This window comes from Sapajus apella, unplaced genomic scaffold (genome assembly GCF_009761245.1).
Source record: "Sapajus apella isolate SASKATOON/1434 unplaced genomic scaffold, GSC_monkey_1.0 scaffold146, whole genome shotgun sequence".
NCBI lineage: Eukaryota > Metazoa > Chordata > Mammalia > Primates > Cebidae > Sapajus > Sapajus apella.
In genome coordinates, this window is record NW_022437086.1 from 1,095,165 (window position 1) to 1,114,659 (window position 19,495).

A 19,495-nucleotide genomic window follows, 5' to 3' on the forward strand; every position below is an offset into this window, starting at 1 on the left:
TTGGTTGATATTAATGGTGCAGTCTTTTGAAAGGTCTGGTTTCTCTTAAATCCTTTGGTGAGGTGTCTGTTCAAATTTGTGTCCATCTTAAATTGGGCTGTTTTACTTAGTTTTAAGATTTTTTTTGTATATTCAATACAAATTCTTTCTCAGATCTGCATTTTGCAAATAGTTTCTTGCAATATGTGGCTCATTTTTTCATTCTCTTGGCAAGGTCTTTTCCAGAGTATACGCTTTAAATATTTTAAAAGTCCACTTTAAAATATTTGTTCTGTGTGTATTGACACTTTGTGTTGTTTGTTAAAATCCATTACCAAACCCAAGGGCACATAGCTTTTATTCTGTTTTCTTCTAGAAATTGTACAGTTTTGCATTTTTAGTGTAAGGATGATTTTGAGTGATTATTTGTGTAAATTGTAAAGTTTTCATCTACATTCATTTAATTCCCTATGGTTTCCAATGAATCATTCCTTCCCTACTTTTAGGAAAGACACAGGATAGTGGGCCCTGTTAGAGTCGGTAGATAGCTAGACGTGAACATAGTGGGAAGGCTCACCTGGAGGAACCATCAAAAATGTATATATTGGTAGCATCTCTAATGCTGGAGTTAATGGGCACTTGTCAGTTGTGGGTAGGAGGAAGAAGGGTACCTATGCAAAAAGAAACACCCTAGAACTCCTTTTAGAATGCCCCAGTCATCATTCACTCTACAGTTAAAATGTCAGAAAATTGCTAGCTACATGCTAATAAGAAGGACAAAGCGGATATTCTTAAGAGAAACCTGGCACCATAAGTACAAATTAGGGCAGAGAAGGACATTCAAAAGAGATAGACAGGCACAGGAGGTACAGACGTGACCACCGTCGGGCCTTCCTGGGAGGCGGGAAGAAGCCAGCCTCAACAGTGGATTTGGATTGATCTCCACACATGTGCCTTAACCAACAGTGAGGAGGTCTCACAAGCCAAAAAGGGGCAAGTCAGGGACCAAAGGTAGGTGCAGAAAAACCAGGCAAAGAAAAGAGGCGGAGACTTGAGACAGAGGCAGGAATGTGAAGTCCAAAATAAAATTCTCTGCAAAGGACTGGGGCTGTTTTCCTGCACGATCAGCCTCCTCCTCCCTTCGGGCCTACCTATTTTTTCTACAGTAAGCTCTTTACACTGTATTTATTTTCAATGAAGTTATCTGCCATCTTTGTACTGCCTCTTGGTGAAAATCTTCCGAGTTAGACAAGAACTGGGACATCAGCTCTTTCCAGTAATAGCTCCGTTTCAGTTGGTATTCCCAGAATGGTGGGTGCTGAGTAACTGGTGCTCTGACTTTAAGTGGTGCAGAAGGAGGCCAGTAGGGGGCGCCAGCCATCACACTGGGAGCAAGAAGGCCCTGCGGTGTCCCCAGCTGCCAGCAGGGAGCATGCTGCCCATACACTGTGAGCAACAGGACCCTACAGTGCCCCAAGCAGCCAGCAGGTGCTGTGGTGGCGTGCCACCACTACACTGAGCAAGATGGCCATGCAGTGTCCCAGCTGCCAGCAGGGGGCATGCCATCACTACACTTTGAGCCAGAGGGCCCTGAGAAGTGCCCTGAGAAGCCTACAGTGCCCTGAGAGCCTACAGTGCCCTGAGAAGCCAACAAGGGGCACACGGGCACCACACCATGAGGAAGAGGACCCTGTAGTTCTCTGGTTGCCAGCATGGGGGTGCTGCCGTGAAACTACAAGCAAGAGTGTCTTGCAGTGCCCCCAGTGGCCAGCAGGGGGCGTGTTGCCACTACACAGCATGTAAGAGTGCCCAGAAGCACAGGCACCACACCCAGAGCAAGAGGATACTGCATTGCCCTAGTTGCCAGCAGGGAGCATGTTGCCACTACACTGTGAGCAAGAGGGCCCTGCAGTGCCCTGCCGCCAGGAGGGGCCACCCAAGCCCGGCTTTTCAGCTTCCTGAGGCTGCACCGCTGATGTGCACTGCATCACAGCACCTCCCTGTGTCGCATCAGACCGGTCTGCAGAGTTGCGTTCTCAGTATAGACCTGGGGGACACTTTGAGGATGGAGCTGCTTCCTTCTCAGCACAGACCCTGGGGCGGGGGTCTTACTGTAAGAGCTATTTGCAATGGCCCTAACCGCCAGAAGGGGGCAGGGGCACATCACGGGGAGCAAGAGGGCCCTGCACTGCCCGGCCGCCAGCAGGGCACGATGGCGCCAATCTTTTCAGATGGTCTCACGGGGCGCTGGTGTGCATTGCATGAGGGCGGTGTGCCAAAGTTGCATTCTCCTCAGTACAGACCTGGGGGAGCACTGTGAGGGCAGAGCTGCTTTCTGATTGGTGTCTCCTGTCTCTCTCAAATGTATGAAAGCAAGCTCTACCCTGACCACCTTGGACCCATGTTGTCAGGACCTCCTGAGGCTGTGTCATGGGCATGTCCTTAACCTTGGCAAAATAAGTGTTCTAAATTGACTGAGACCTGACTCAGATATTTTGGGATCACAATCCACAGTCACCATGCTGTGACAGTTGACTACAGCATTCAGTACAGAGATGTGCTATACAGGTTTGGAGCCTGGGAGCAATAGGCTATACTGTATAACTTAAATGTGGAGAGAAAGAATATTTCCTTCAATTTAAACATTCCTAAATTGCCACCTGATGGCCCCTGCACTCTTGGAGGAGGCCAAGGCAGAGCAAACCCTCAGGTGGGTGGGCAATGCATTTGACCCTGAGGACATCAGGTACCCAGCCCCCCCATCCACTGCTGGCACCCGAACCACCCCTGCAGCCTAGATGTGGCATAGGAGCAGCAAGTGGCTAGACACCCCAGACCAGGCCCACACCCCCAGCAGCAGGAATCCCAAGTTTGGGCACCCAGGCGGAAAAGTCAGGTGGCCGGCGGCCAGCAGCCTCTCGGTCTCATCGGTGTGGATGCAGAGCGCCCAGCGCAGGGGCCCAGGATCTGCGGAGGTGTCCAAGAGGAGCGGACTCTCAGGCCAGATGAGCTGTGTCCTCGGCGACCCTGATGCCACCCAAGGGAAGCTCTGCCATCCCACACCAGTACCAGAATTGCACCCTCAAACTGTGCATCTGGCATGGGCAGCAGTGGGGGCCGGTGGCGGAAGGAGCAACCCCTGACTTTGCATGCGTTTCCCGCTCTGTGACACCTGTCAGACAGACCCTGGGGCCAGAGTCTCAGCGCTGAAGCCAGGCCATCCTCGATGGCTCTCCAGTGCCCGTTCCAGACCTGATCTCCCTTTGAGGAGTGGGGCGGCCGCAGGGTCAGACAGGCCTCCCTCTCCTCCCTTAGATATGTGTAAGGACTGATAACGTTCCATCAGGAACTCATGTTTGTGATACAAAAAGCACGCTTGAGATTCTGCACCTGCGGTCCTCGGGCAGACCGGGCGAGCCCAGGAGAACCCGGAGCCCAGCTGTGCCTGCCCCGAGCTGCAGCCCCACCTGCCTGCGTGCACCTGGGAGCGACTTCCGGGAGCCGGGCAGCTACCGCGGCGCAGGAGCGCATAACGGCTTTGCGACGCTCGCTGGGTCTGAGAGGTCGGAGGCTGCAGTGGGCCTGGCTGGATCGCGGATTGGGGCTAGAAAGCAGATTTGGGATGTAGATGAGGGGTGGGAGGAGCCGCGGCTCAGGAGCTGGCTGTTGGGCATCTGAGAAGTCACCACCTTGAAGAAGTTCCTCCGCTTCGGAGCCAGGGACCAAGGCGGAGCAGAACCTCAGGTCCTGGGCTCCATAGACCCCGTCTACACCGCTTCCAGGCACCGAATCCGGGACGCGGAACCACGGAAGATCCACAGGGCGGCTGTCAGAGGCGACGCCGTCGGGGAGGAGCTGCCTGGCGCGCAGGAGCGGAGACCTGGACACCAGGGACAAGCCGTACAGGTAGCGGGGCTCAGCCCGGGTGAGAGGGTTCCCGAGGCCTGGCTTCCCCCTGGGACTGGGCCTTGGAGGGCGCCAGGCACCCTCGGAGCAGCGGAGCCAAATGAGCCTCAGCTGCCTTTATCCCTCCTAACAACCCAGCTGGAGCACCTGGTGGAGAAGGTGAGTGATTTAACTCACAAAGTTAGGCGTATACAGTGTTGCTATTTTTAACGTTCACGTTTAAAACATGGTGTGTTATACATTACAGGAGGTCCCTACTGAGAGAACTCATTCCCCTATCAAAAATAACGGAGTCATTTTCAGTAGGTGAAAATTCCTCAGAAAAAACTGCTCGGTTCTTTACTCAAGGGGCTTACAGGGAAACTTGGAAGTGGGAGGTGGGTTTTGTGTTCTTGAATGAGAAGACACATTTTTCTCAAAATGTGAACTCTGTGTGTATCAATTTTGCATAAACTGAATGAAAATATAAAGGTTTTAACATTTTTGCACAACACCTGCTGTCTTTTACTATTGTGATAACGTTTTAAATAATTTTATAATAGACTGAAAAGTACTGGCTTTAGATGTTAAAATATGCGATTAATTTCTATAATTGTTTAATAACAGCTTAGAATACAGATAAATGCATGGAACAGAATAGGAAATCGAGAAACACTGAAATGATATATGTAAGGATTGATAATGTTCACAGATGTGAATAGGAAAGGATGAATTATTAATGAAAAAATGCCTCCTCTTTGAAGAAAACTAATTAATTTTTATATCATAAACATGACTGCCTGATGGAACACAGATTGAAACTTTTACATATGCAAGTGAGAAAAGTATCGGAAGGAAACACAAATGTTTATTTTACAGGTATGTTATGTTGACAAAGGCCTTCCTAAGAACGACCTCAGAGGCAGGCATTCTGAAGGCTGATTTAGCAAACTAAAAATTAAACTGCCTGTGTATCAGAAAAAAAAAATGAGAAATGAAAGAAAACATACTTGAAAACTATTTACTATATTATATTCAGATGAGAAGTGTGTTTTCATTTTACAGGGAATTATGTGTTGTGATATGTATAGTACTGGTATGTATAGCATGTATATTACATATATAATGTTCAGTTACATATACAAATTAGAAGAAAAGTTACATATATGCACATTAGATGAAAAGTGCATCTTCATTTTATAGGAAATTCTTTCAAATCAAATAAAAACTCTAATAAAAGTGGGTAAAGAACCTTTTTGCAGATTTACAAGTTACTTATGTACATAGGAAGAAATACTTTGCATTTCTGGTATAAGAATTAAAAGAGGAATGAAACTGTTTTCTGTCCACAATATGTGTGAGGATGTTTTGTACTGCTGCTTAAAGTTTAAGTTGCTGATGACTTTTTAAATAGACAATTTGGTGGTAAGTACTGCATTTAAAAAATGTGTATACTCTTTACCTATCAATTCCATTATACTAAAATACCCTTAGGAAGTAGAGATACATGCACTTTGTTTTTAAGAACAGATAGAATGAATTCTATAAATTTCTGTTGCAGTCACGGGTGGAATAATAGGTGGCCGTTGAATGTGACAATAGATGTAGAAGTATGTTGATGTGCGAAGATGTATTTTGTTATAGCTAGCAAGGAAAAAAACCAGTTTGATTATACACACACACAAACATACAATGGTCTTGTGTTAAGAAAAAATGTGTACAAAATATGACAACATTTCTAATTTCTGGGCATTTGCATTTTAAGTAAAGTTTGTCTTATCTGTGCTGCAGTGAGCATGTGCAACTCTTCTAGTAAAAGTTTATTATTAATGGAATAATTCTTGGGAAGAGGTATATGAATCTTTCCCAGATGTAAATAACCTCTCACATCCCGGCGCGTGGTCAGGGGCGCGTGGTGCAGGCGCCGCGATGACACTCTGAGCCGGAGCGAGGCCCCCGAGGCAGGGAGCAACCAACAAATGCACAGAAAGACTTCTCTGAACAGTCCTGTGTCCTGCAAAGAGAAACTAGATCGAGTTCAGGAGCCCCCGGACTGCAGAGAAGGGCGCTAGTGTCCGATCTCTGCCCCAAGCTTCTGGCTCAAGGCCAGGGCAGAATTGGCACTGAGGATGCATGGGCAGGACTGGGGTTCCTTGTCCCCGAAATGGAATGTCTCCTTTGCAGTCTGCATTGCCCAGAAGGCTTGAAGGGTGAAGAGATAAAGAAGTGTGGCCGAGAAGGGATACCACTGAATAAATACAACCAGCAATACCACAAACTGTTTAAGGATGTTGCCTTGTAGGAAGGGGTTCTAAAAGTGTGCTCCCCTGCCCTACAGAGGGACCTCCTTCTTCAGGGCCAGCTCTGCATCTCCCCCAACTGGCTCTGCTTCCACGCCAGCCTCTTTGGCAAGGATACCAAGGTGGTCATTCCTGTGGTGTCTGCGCAAATGATCAAAAAACACAAGCTGGCACGGCTCCTTCCCAACAGACTGGCCATCACCACCACCACCAGCCAGAAGTATATCTTTGTGTCACTGCTTTCCCAGGATAGTGTGAGCTGCTGAGGAGAGTCTGCACCCACCTACAGCCTTCCAGCAAGAAGAGTCTAAGCGTAAGAGAATTTCCAGAGGAACCTGAGTCTCTGGAAGTCCTTATCCCTGAGATGAAGTGCAGAAAGGTATGCCCGTCCTCCACGTCCTGTCTCTCCCAGACAACGTGCTTAGTACCCCTCCAGCATCTGTGGACCCCACAGACAGTTTCTTCCCCTCCAGGAAGCCTCCAGGGCCTGAAAAACCAAGAGCCCAAGTAGCCTCTGAAAATGGCAGGAGGTGGGCATGGCCCATGCCGGGCTGGGCTCCTGCCTGCCCTAAGAAGGTGCTGAACTGCTCTCCCACTGCAGAGAATGCTGTCTGTGAGGAGGAGGAGCTGGAGGAGGAGTCTGGGCGCACTAGGGAGCTGAGGCTCTGGGATTACTGGCTCCTGAAGGTCGTCTTTGTGCTGATCTGCATCCTGGTCATGTACTCATCTGGCATTCCGTATTTCACAGCTAGAGCAGCAGTTATGCTTCTTGAGTTGGGACAGCCCAGGGCACAGGTAACAGCCACTTGGCCTTTGACCCCATTCCTTCTCCAAGAATAATTTGCTGGGTGCTAAGTCTCTACCAACGATCCCGGTGGTTTATGCTGCTGCTGAGCTAAGACTGCGTAAGAAGGAAAATATTCCAGATCCCCTTCCTCCTCTCAGTTCTTCTCCCTCTAAGAGATCTGAAGTACCCACATCTTAAGGATATCTATGGCATCACTGCTCTCCATTATGCTGGGTATAATGAGAATATGTTACTGGTGTTACTGGCAGAAAAACTGCTTTCTCATGATGCAAATATTGAAGCAATCACAAGGTGTAGATTAATCAACTTTCTTTTCAAATTATTTGTTTTAACCTTGATATAGGTAGGGGTCCATTTTTTATATTTGGAAGCTCAAGCATTCACTGAATGCAAGCAAATTAAGTTATTTTGAAATAACTTCATTGTCAAAAATCATATTTTAAATAGCGATACTTTGAAAGAAGCATTAAGGGCACAACTTTTTAAAATACACTTTGGAAAATATTTATCAATTTCTTAAAGGTAAAGCCTTTTTAATTTTTTTTTAAATGCAAGGTTTTTTTTTTTCCCTAATTAATGTAAAACAACACAGGAAAGAAAACATGTCCTGAAAACAGGCTTTATCTTAAAACCCAAACAAAACTAAAGAAACTTGGAATTAATAGACATCTTGCTGCTGCTGACAATGTTCTAAAAACCTGATGTATCATCTCTCAGTGGTGAGGCGTAAGAGGGAAAAATGAAGGGAAAAGGAGAGCCATTAGGAATACGCAGGTCACTTGGAAATTACGTAATAAGGGAAAATGCCAAGAAGAGTTTTTTTTTAGTTTGTTGTTTGATGAAACAAATTATTAACTGGCTTATTACCCATCCAGGCAGAAACAGCCACTTAGACCTAAGAGTCTAAGATCTAGACTAAGATTCTAAGATCTGAAATCTAGAATGTCTTGATGGAAAGGTGGGAGATAAGGAGCTTATTAATATCAAAGTTGGATTTTGAGTTTCTTTGTTCCTGTTCTACTCATACCCATGAAAATTAAGTGTAGATTTAATAAATGACTCTGTCTCTTACTCTTTTCTTTTTTTGGCCACGCCTACAATTGGCAAAGGGAATTAGCTGTGTGGGTGAGGGATGAGCCGTGTGGCTGAAGTGATTGCCTGTTGCACTAATTCTCAGAATTGTGCTTTATAGTGACCTGAGCAAATTTTGTTAAAAATCTAAAATTTTAGGCTTTCCCCTGAAGCTTTTGATGTAATAGATCTAATAAGGCCTCAATGTGTTTGTTTAAAAATGTTTTCTTGAAGTTGGGCACAGTGGCATGTTCTTGTAGTCCCAGCTTGAGCCTATGAGTTTTAGTCCAGCTTGAGCAACATAGTGAGACTCTTATCTCTAACCGCAATAACAGCAACAAACAAACAAACAAACACCTCGAGGTTTGAATACACTCCTGTTTAAGAACTTCAGAATAGATAAGTGCAATATATACATTTCTGTGTCTCAAAAAAAATCTAAAAGAGTAGGTGTTTGCTAGGTGCTACTTTCTTCAAAGTTCTCCTTTTCAGTAAGATTAGTCTGATGCACCTGTCTTTCTCTATGTCTGTGACTGGGAAGTGAAAGGGAATATTATTGGCAATATCTCTCAGCTTACAGAATAATACCTTTTTTTCCCCACCATTAATCATTCACTGCCATTCAGAGAGTCTTTGAAAATTTGCTTATAGGTAATCTTTGAATAAGTAGAGGCTGACTCTTTAATGATTTCATGTCCCTTTATCACCATACAGGTGATTATGTGTCAACAAATGTTCATTACAAGTTGGGTTTTCTCAATTAATAGCCAATCCTAAATTTTTTTTTTTAGTTGATGTTGTATTATGAACTATCTGAGTATATCTGTTAAGTTTGTAGATCTTTAGCATAACCAGGATGTCAGCTTTACACACTGAAATCCATGAAGTTGATATAAATTTGATATAAATTATTTTAATAATTTAATTTTGGAAGTCATATAAACTATTTGGCTAGCAATCTGGGAAAATTATATACAAAGAGATTGTAAATGAATACATGTTGGAAAAATTCTTGAAGTGGGTATTATGAGTCTTAATAGCAATTTTTATTATATATGAGGGCCTGATTTTTTTTTTGTAAAACATATGATACCAGAGAAAGAAAATCTTTTACATGCAAATACTTGAATTACACACAACCATTTAGTTACACATTCATAGCAAATATAAAAACAAAGGGGCCGTATTCTAAATGTGCACAGATTTGTTTGCCTTTTAAATTGAGTCAACATGTAAAATTTAGAAGACTTATGAAGAAATCTGGACTTCACATTTGTCTTAAAAAATCAAATATAGTGTCCCCTGAGTTTCTATCACTGTTGGCCTGCTATGCAGAGGGTGCTTCTTTATAAAAGGCATATATTCTCTAGTTTGCTCCTGTGCCCACATCAGTACTTCCCTTACTCAGATAACCTTCCTTTTTCCTTGTAAGTATTTGAGTTTACAACTTTTATGTTGTAGTATATTTTGATATAGATTTCAAGGCTTTTAAGTCAATGTGTATTTGTTTATAATATATAGTCTATAGATTAGATAAATCCCTCAGTTCTGGGGTTGAATTTTTGAATTTAGTTTAAAACTCTTTATACCACAGATAATGATCTTCCCATATGAATGCCTAGAAGTTTTTTATAGGTTATTCCTGGTTATAGTTGGATAGTTTATTAATATTGCAGCATTATATCTTTCTCCTCAGCAATCTTCCTTAAAAATGCAAGTGACTTACTGACTTTCATTATGCTAGAAATAACCCATATGGATCAGTATGAGAACTTTCATTATATTTGTATTTGCTTCATATTTAGCCTAAAATAAAAAAAAAATGATTTGAACTAGCCATTTAAATGGAAACCAGTAAAAATGGATTTAAAAAGTAGAGTTGCTTTAGGGTCCCAGCATTATATTACCATTACAATTGAGAATAGAATTTCTTACTGAGCTTTGGTTTTTTAAATATTTATTTTTAACTTTTTAAAACCTCTCTCTCTCTCTCTCTCTCTCTCTTTTTTTTTTTTGAGATGGAGTTTCGCTGTTGTTGCCCAGACTGGAGTGCAATGGCACAATCTTGGCTCACTGCAACCTCCGCCTCCTGGGTTCAAGCAATTCTCCTGCCTCAGCCTCCCGAGTAGCTGAGACTACAGGCACGCACTATCATGCCCAGCTAATTTTTGTATTTTTAGTAGAGACGAGGTTTCACCTTGTTGACCAGGATGGTCTCGATCTCTTGACCTCATGATCCACCCGCCTCGGCCTCCCAAAGTGCTGGGATTATAGGCATGAGCCACCGCGCCCGGCCAAATCTCTGTTAAACAGAACATACTGAGCTTTATAATAGTTAAGATAAAAATCTGTTCTTTTGCATTAAAAGAAGCCCATGGACTGTTTAATAATATGGAAAATATGTACACTTGAAGCCAATCACTCTTAATTCAGAGCTCATTTCCTTAGTGACCCATTTGGAGCAGGAGTGCGTGACATTGGCATCTGGGATCCTAACATCATTGATAGAAGTAAATCAATCAAGTTTGTAACACCCAGAGGAAACCTCCAACTGTATTGGGAAGCTCTGGAAACTGGATCTCTGAAACTCTTAATTCCTTAAATATTAGTATTTGCCACAAAAAGTATTATCAGATGGTTTTAGGTAAAGTTCAAGAGATTTCTTGATTATTTTACATAAAATACAGTTTTGTAATACTTCTCATATGTAGATTGTCATAGAGTCTTTCTCTTGGGATACAATAAGCAAATATTCTTTGGAATATAGTTTAAGAAACACTGCTCTAGAGAAAATAATTTAGATCATTAATTTATGTAAAAAACTTAAAGTATTTGCTACTAGGTTTTAGGTTTGGGGGGTTATAGAGATAAAACATACAGGCCTTACCCTCAAGAAGCTCTTGGTTTCAGTGGGAAAAAATGAAGTGATTACAATATACCATGCTAAGTGCTGTTATCAAAGCAAGGATTCTTTGGACTGGTACGTTTGAAGGGAGTTTTTGCGATGACCACAGTGAATGTGGGGAGGTAGAGGAGGGGTGTTTGCAAGGCAGAGAGCAGCACATCTGAAAGCACAGAAGGGACTGGTTTTCATTTACTTCCTTTCTATATTGTATGTTGAAGTTCAAACATCTCAGAGAAGATTTTTAGTTCACTTGAGAAATTTGTAATTTTGTGAATCAATTTTTTTTTTTTGCTGTTTTATAGGATGGAAACACCACTTTTATCTGCTATAATTTGCAATAGACAGCAAATGGTGGAATTTTTAGGGAAAAACTAAGCAAATGTACATGCTGCTGATAGGCTGAGACAGTACAGTAGTTCTTGTTTAAAATAAAAACCTGAGTGTTCTAGAGTGGAGTCACTCAAGTCAGAAATATTAATAAGATTAACATAATTATTGGCATATAGTTAAAAATATCAACACAAATAGGTAGAAAAACAAATATCTGGACTAAGCAACATAAAGAACATAGTAGGATCCATTTTCTCTTATAATATATGGTGTTTGTTATTGGTAATCTGATGTTTTTGGTCTTGTAATCTTATATTAGCTAAAGGTTTTTGTATTACTTTTATTAATTTTTGAAGTGTAGACTTTGTTTATGACTACTAGTATTGCCATTATTGTTATTATTATTTATTGTTTTCAGGCTGTAGATGGCTCTTATCTGACTCCTAGCTGATATGAATTACAATATATCAGACTAGGAAAGCAATGGGGAAATCTTCATTTAAATCTTTGCCTACTTTAGATAAATGACCTCAGCACAGTTTTTTGGCCATCAAGGGACTACAAGTTAGCAACTTGTATTATGTCATACCCCAGTGGAACAAGAGATTTCCTTGTTATCCCGTTCTTTTTAGCCTTGGTGATAATTTACAAAGATGAGCACTTCAGCACCCAAGATGCTTATAGACACAAGCTCATGCATGCAAATGGTTATTATGTCTACATTGACAGGCAGGATATTAAATTGATAAAGTGTATCAAACTAGCTGTTTAGTAATGACTTGATTAAAGTTCTTGAATGGAGTTATTTGTTATTTTAGAACAGCCCTCATGCTTCCTGTACATTATGGCTCATCAGGTATTGTCAGTATTTTTCTTCAGCAAAATATTAATGTCTTTACTCAAGATATGTGTGTATGAGATGCAGAGGATTCTGCTATTTATTGTGGTTTGACAAGGTAAGTGTTTGTATTAAAATGCCAGTTAATACTAAATTGATGTTTAAAATAATTGCAACCATTGAATCTTATACATTAGGTGAGAGTTCATAGTTTGGTGCAGGTCATTTGAAAAAGCAAAAGTTAGTCCCCTTTTTTTTTTTAATGCATTTTAGGTCTTTGGGTACATGTGAAGAACATGAGAGATGGTTGCATAGGTACACACGTGGCAGTGTGATTTGCTGCCTTCCTCCCCATCACCTATATCTGGCATTTCTTCCCATGCTCTCTCTCCCCAATTCCCCACCCCCTGCTGTCCCTCCCCTATTTCCCTACAAAAGACCCCAGTGTGTGATGCTCCCCTCACTGTGTCCATGTGTTCTCATTGTTCAACACCCGCCTATGAGTGGGAACATGCGGTGTTTGATTTTCTGTTCTTGTGTCAGTTTGCTGAGAATGATGGTTTCCAGGTTCATCCATGTCCCTACAAAGGACAAAAACTCATCGTTTTTGATGGCTGCATAATATTCCATGGTATATATGTGCCACATTTTCCCTGTCCAGTCTATCATCAATGGGCATTTGGGTTTGTTCCAGGTCTTTGCTAATGTAAACAGTGCTGCAATGAACATTCGTGTGCATGTGACCTTATAGTAGAAGGATTTTTTTGTTTGTTTGTTTCCCATGAGTCATAGTGAATGAAGTAGAATAATTTATAATCCTTTGGATATATACCCAGTAATGGGATTGCTGGGTCAAATGGAATTTCTATTTCTAGGTCCTTGAGGAATCGCCACACTGTCTTCCACAGTGGTGGAACTAATTCACACTCCCACCAACAGTGTAAAAGTGTTCCTATTTCTCCACATCCTCTCCAGTATCTGTTGTCTCCAGATTGTTTAATGATCGCCATTCTAACTGGCGTGACATGGTATCTCAATGTAGTTTTGATTTGCATTTCTCTGATGACCAGTGATGATGAGCATTTTTTCATATGTTTGTTGGCCTCATGTATGTCTTCTTTTGTAAAATATCTATTGATATCCTTTGCCGACTTTTGAATGGGCCTGTTTTTTTTTTTTTCTTGTGAATCTGTTTTAGTTCTTTGTAAATTCTGAATGTCAGCCCATTGTCATATGAGTAAACTGCAAAAATTTTTTTGCAATCTGTTGGTTGCAGATTCACTCTAATGACTGTTTCTTTTGCTGTGCAGAAGCTGTGGAGTTTGATTAGGTCCCATTTATCTATTTTGGCTTTTGTTGTCAATGCTTTTGGTGTTTTGGTCATGAAGTCCTTGCCTACGCCTATGTCCTGAATGGTTTTTCCTAGATTTTCTTCTAGGGTTTTTATGGTGTTAGGTCTTATGTTTAAGTCTTTAATCCATCTGGTGGTAATTTTAGTGTAAGGTGTCAGGAAGGGGTCCAGTTTCTGCTTTCTGCACATGCTAGCTAGGTTTCCCAACACCATTTATTAAACGGGGAATCCTTTCCCCATCGCTTGCTTTTGTCAGGCATGTCAAAGATCAGATGGTTGTAGACATGTTGTGTTGCCTCCAAGGCCTCTGTTCTGTTCCCTTGGTCTATATCTCTGTTTTGGTACCAGTACCATGCTGTTTTGATTACTGTAGCCTTGTAGTATAGTTTGAAGTCCGGTAGTGTGATGCCTCCTGTTTTGTTCTTTTTGCTTAGAATTGACTTGGCTATGCAGACTCGCTTTTGGTTCCATATGAAGTTTAAGGTGTTTTTTTTCCAGTTCTGTGAAGAAGGTCATTTGTAGCTTGATGGGGATAGCATTGAATCTGTACATTACTTTGGGCAGTATGGCCATTTTAACAATATTGATTCTTCTTAACCATGAACGTGGAATGTTTCTCCATCTGTTTGTGTCCTCTCTTATTTCATTGAGCAGCGGTATGTAGTTCTCCTTGAAGAGGTCCCTTACGTTCCTTGTATTCCTAGGTATTTTATTCTGTTTGTGGCAATTGAGAATGGCAGTTCGTTCTTGATTTAGCTCTTTTTAAATCTGTTATTGGTGTATAGGAATGCTTGTGATTTTTGCACATTGAGTTTGTATCCTGAGACTTTGCTGAAGTTGCTTATCAGTTTCAGGAGATTTGGGGCTGAAACGATGGGGTCTTCTAGATATACAATCATGTTATCTGCAAATAGAGACAAATTTGACTTCCTCCTTTCCTATTTTAATGCACTTTATTTCTTTTTCTTGCCTGATTGCTCTGGCTAGAACTTCCAGTACTATATTGAATAGGAGTGGTGAGAGAATGCATCCTTGTCTAGTGGCAGATTTAAAAGGGAATGCTGCCAGTTTTTGCCCATTCAGTATGATATTGGCGGTTGGTTTGTCGTAAATAGCTTTTATTATTTTGAGATACGTTCCATCAATACCTAGTTTATTGAGGGTTTTTAACACAAAGGGCTGTTGAATTTTGTCAAAGGCCTTCTCTGCATCAATTGAGATAATCATGTGGTTTTTGTCTTTGGCTCTGTTTATGTGGTGAATTACGTTTATAGACTTGTATATGTTGAACCAGCCTTGTATCCCCGGGATGAAGCCTACTTGATTATGGTGGATAAGCTTTTTGATGCGCTGTTGCAATCGGCTTGTCAGTATTTTATTGAAGATTTTTGCATCTATTTTCATCATGGATATTGGCCTGAAGTTTTCTTTTCTTGTTGAGTCTCTGCCGGGTTTTGGAATCCGGATGATGTTGGTCTCATAAAATGATTTGGGAAGAATTCCCTCTTTTTGTATTGTTTGGAATAGTTTCAGAAGGAATGGTACCAGCTCCTCTTTGTATGTCTTGTAGAATTCAGCTGTGAACCCGTCTGGACCTGGGCTTTTTTTGGGTGGTAAGCTCTTAATTGCTGCCTCAACTTCAGACCTTGTTGGTCTGTTCAGGGTTTTGGCTTCTTCCTGGTTTAGGCTTGGGAGGAGGCAAGTGTCCAGGAATTTATCCATTTCTTCCAGGTTTACTAGTTTATGTGCAGAGAGTTGTTTGTAATAATCTCTGATGATGGTTTGGATTCCTGTGGAATCTGCGGTGATATCCCCTTTGTCGTTTTCTATTGCATCAATTTGGTTATTCTCTCTTTTCTTTTTTATTAATCTGGCTAGTGGTCTGTCTATTTTGTTGATCTTTCAAAAAACCAGCTCCTGGATTTATTGATTTTCTGAAGGGTTTTTTGTGTCTCTGTCTCCTTCAGTTCTGCTCTGATCTTAGCTTTTTTTGTCTTCTGGTAGGTTTTGAGTTTTTTTGATCTTGCTTCTCTAGCTCTTTCAATTTTGACGATAGGGTGTCAATTTTGATCTCTCCTTGCTTCTCATGTGGGCACTTAGTTGCTATATATTTTCCTCTAGAGACTGCTTTAAATGTGTCCCAGAGATTCTGGTATGTTGTGTCTTCCTTCTCGTTGGTTTGGAAGAACATCTTTATTTCTACCTTCATTTCATTGTTTATCCAGTCAACATTCAAGAGCAAGTTGTTCAGTTTCCATGAAGCTGTGCAGTTCTGAGTGAGTTTTTGAATTCTGAGTTCTAACTTGATTGCACTATGTCTGAGAGACTGTTTGCTATGATTTCCATTCTTTTGCAGTTGCTGAGGAGTGATTTACTTCCAATTATGTCATCAATTTTAGAGTAGGTGTGATGTGGTGCTGAGAAGAATGTATATTCTGTGGATTTGGGGTGGAGAGTTCTGTGAATGTCTATTAGGTTTGCTTGGTCCAGGTCTTAGTTCAAGTCCTGGATATCCTTGTTAATTTTCTGTCTGGTTGATCTGTCTAATATTGACAACAGGGTGTTAAAGTCTCCCACTATTATTGTGTGGGAGTGTAAGTCTCCTTGTAAGTCATTAAGACCTTGCCTTATGTATCTGGGTGCTCCTGTATTGGGTGCACATATGTTTAGGATCGTTAGCTCTTCTTGTTGCATACATCCTTTTACCATTATGTAATGTCCTTCTTTGTCTCTTTTGATCTTTGTTGCTTTAAAGTCTAATTTATCAGAGATGAGAATTGCAACTGCTGCTTTTTTTTTGCTCTCCATTTGCTTGGTAAATCTTCCTCCATCCCATTATTTTGAGCCTTTGTGTATCCTTGCATGTGACATGGGTTTGCTGGATACAGCACACTGATGGGTTTTGGCTTTTTTTTCCCCCCCATTTATTTTATTGCATTTTAGGTTTTGGGGTACATGTGTAGAACATGCAAGATTGTTGCATAGGTACACACGTGGCAGTGTGATTTGCTGCCTTCCTCCCCATCACCTACATGTGGCATCTCTCCCCTTGCTATCTCTCCCCAACTCCCAACCCCCCACCGTCCCTCCTCTATTTCCCCTCAACAGACCCCAGTGTGTAGCGCTCCCCTCCCTGTGTCCATGTGTTCTCATTGTTCAACACCCATCTATGAGTTAGAACATGCGGTGTTTGATCTTCTGCTGTTCTGTCAGTTTGCTGAGAATGATGGTTTCCAGGTTCATCCATGTCCCTACAAAGGACACAAACTCATCGTTTTTGATGGCTGCATAATATTCCATGGTGTATATGTACCACATTTTCCCTGTCCAGTCTATCATCGATGGGCATTTGGGTTTGTTCCAAGTCTTTGCTATTGTAAACGGTGCTGCAATGAACATTCGTGTGCACGTGTCCTTATAGTAGAACGATTTGCAATCCTTTGGATATATACCCAGTAATGGGATTGCTGGGCCAAATGGAATTTCTATTTCTAGGTCCTTGAGGAATCGCCACACTGTCTTCCACAATGGTGGAACTAATTCACACTCCCACCAACAGTGTAAAAGTGTTCCTATTTCTCCACATCCTCTCCAGCATCTGTTGTCTCCAGATTGTTTAATGATCGCCATTCTAACTGGCGTGAGATGGTATCTCAATGTAGTTTTGATTTGCATTTCTCTGATGACCAATGATGATGAGCATTTTTTCATATGTTTGTTGGCCTCATGTATGTCTTCCTTTGTAAAGTATCTGTTCATATCCTTTGCCCACTTTTGAATGGGCTTGTTTGATTTTTTCTTGTAAATCTCTTTTAGTTCTTTGTAAATTCTGGATATCAGCCCTTTGTCAGATGGGTAAACTGCAAAAATTTTTTCCCATTTTGTTGGTTGCAGATTCACTCTAATGACTGTTTCTTTTGCTGTGCAGAAGCTGTGGAGTTTGATTAGGTCCCATTTGTCTATTTTGGCTTTTGTTGTCAATGCTTTTGGTGTTTTGGTCATGAAGTCCTTGCCTACGCCTATGTCCTGAATGGTTTTGCCTAGATTTTCTTCTAGGGTTTTTATGGTGTTAGGTCTTATGTTTAAGTCTTTAATCCATCTGGTGTTAATTTTGGTGTAAGGTGTCAGGAAGGGGTCCAGTTTCTGCTTTCTGCACATGGCTGGCCACTTTTCCCAACACCATTTATTAAACAGGGAATCCTTTCCCCACTCCTTGTTTTTGTCAGGCTTGTCAAAGATCAGATCGTTATAGACATATTGTGTTGCCTCCAAGGCCTCTGTTCTGTTCCCTTGGTCTATATCTCTGTTTTGGTACCAGTACCATGCTGTTTTGATTACTGTAGCCTTGTAGAATAGTTTAAGTCTGGTAGTGTGATACCTCCCACTTTTTTCTTTTTGCTTAGAATTGACTTGGCTATGTGGGCTCTCTTTTCGTTCCATATGAAGTTTAAGGTGTTTTTTTCCAGTTTTGTGAAGGTCATTGGTAGCTTGATGGGGATAGCGTTGAATCTGTAAAATACTTTGGGCAGTATGGCCATTTTTATGAAATTGATTCTTCCTAACCATGAACATGAAATGTTTCTCCATCTGTTTGTGTCCTCTCTTATTTCGTTGAGCAGTGGTTTGTAGTTCTCCTTGAAGAGGTCCTTTACATTTCTTGTTAGTTGTAGTCCTAGGTATTTTATTCTCTTTGTGGCAATTTTGAATGACAGTTCATTCTTGATTTGTCTGTCTTTAAGTCTGTTATTGGTGTATAGCAATGCATGTGATTTTTGCACATTGATTTTGTATCCTGAGACTTTGCTGAAGTTGCTTATCAGTTTCAGGAGATTTGGGGCTGAGACGATGGGGTCTTCTAGATATACAATCATGTCGTCTGCAAATAGAGACAATTTGACTTCCCTCTTTCCTATTTGAATGCCCTTTATTTCTTTTTCTTGCCTGATTGCTCTGGCTAGAACTTCCAGTATTATATTGAATAGGAGTGGTGACAGAGGGCATACTTGTCTAGTGCCAGATTTCAAGGGGAATGCTTCCAGTTTTTGCCCATTCAATATGATATTGGCTGTTTGTCATAAATAGCTTTTTAAATTTTGAGATAAGTTCCGTCACTACCTAGCTTATTGGGGTTTTTAGCATAAAGTGCTGTTGAATTTTGTCAAAGGCCTTCTCTGCATCAATTGAGATAATCATGCGGTTTTTGTGTTTGGTTCTGTTTATGTGGTGAATTACATTTATAGACTTGCATATGTTGAACCAGCCTTGCATCCCCGGGATGAAGCCTACTTAATTATGGTGGATAAGCTCTTTGATGTGCTGTTGCAATCGGCTTGCCAGTATGGTATTCAAGATTTTTGCATCTATGTTCATCATGGATATTGGCCTGAAGTTTTCTTTTCTTGTTGTGTCTCTGCCGGATTTTGGTATCAGGATGATGTTGGTCTCATAAAATGATTTGGGAAGAATTCCCTCTTTTTGTATTGTTTGGAATAGTTTCAGAAGGAATGGTAACAGCTCCTCTTTGTATGTCTTGTAGAATTCGGCTGTGAACCCGTCTGGACCTGGGCTTTTTTTGGGTGGTAAGCTCTTAATTGCTGCCTCAACTTCAGACCTTGTTATGGATCTGTTCAGGGTTTTGGCTTCTTCCTGGTTTAGGCTTGGGAGGAGGCAAGTGTCCAGGAATTTATCCATTTCTTCCAGGTTTACTAGTTTATGTGCAGAGAGTTGTTTGTAATAATCTCTGATGATGGTTTGGATTCCTGTGGAATCTGTGGTGATATCCCATTTATCGTTTTTTATTGCATCAATTTGGTTATTCCCTCTTTTTTATTAATCTGGCTAGTGGTCTATTTTGTTGATCTTTCAAAAAACCAGCTCCTGGATTTATTCATTTTCTGAAGGGTTTTTTTGTGTCTCTGTCTCCATCAGTTCTGCCCTGATCTTAGTTATTTCTTGTCTTCTGGTAGGTTTTGAGTTTTTTTGATCTTGCTTCTCTAGCTCTTTCAATTTTGACGATAGGGTGTCAATT

At 41.3% G+C, this 19,495-nt stretch overlaps 1 long non-coding RNA gene and 1 pseudogene across 1 annotated transcript in view; both read left to right on the forward strand.

Moving 5' to 3' along the window:
* The first annotated feature begins 3,520 nt into the window (after positions 1–3,520).
* LOC116540927 overlaps positions 3,521–19,495 on the forward strand; it is a 54,956-nt gene continuing 38,981 nt past the window's right edge. The window contains exon 1 of the long non-coding RNA XR_004264643.1: positions 3,521–4,044. This is a non-coding gene — a long non-coding RNA (uncharacterized LOC116540927). The remainder of the gene's footprint in view (positions 4,045–19,495) is intronic.
* Positions 5,182–7,136, forward strand: LOC116540924 (annotated as a pseudogene).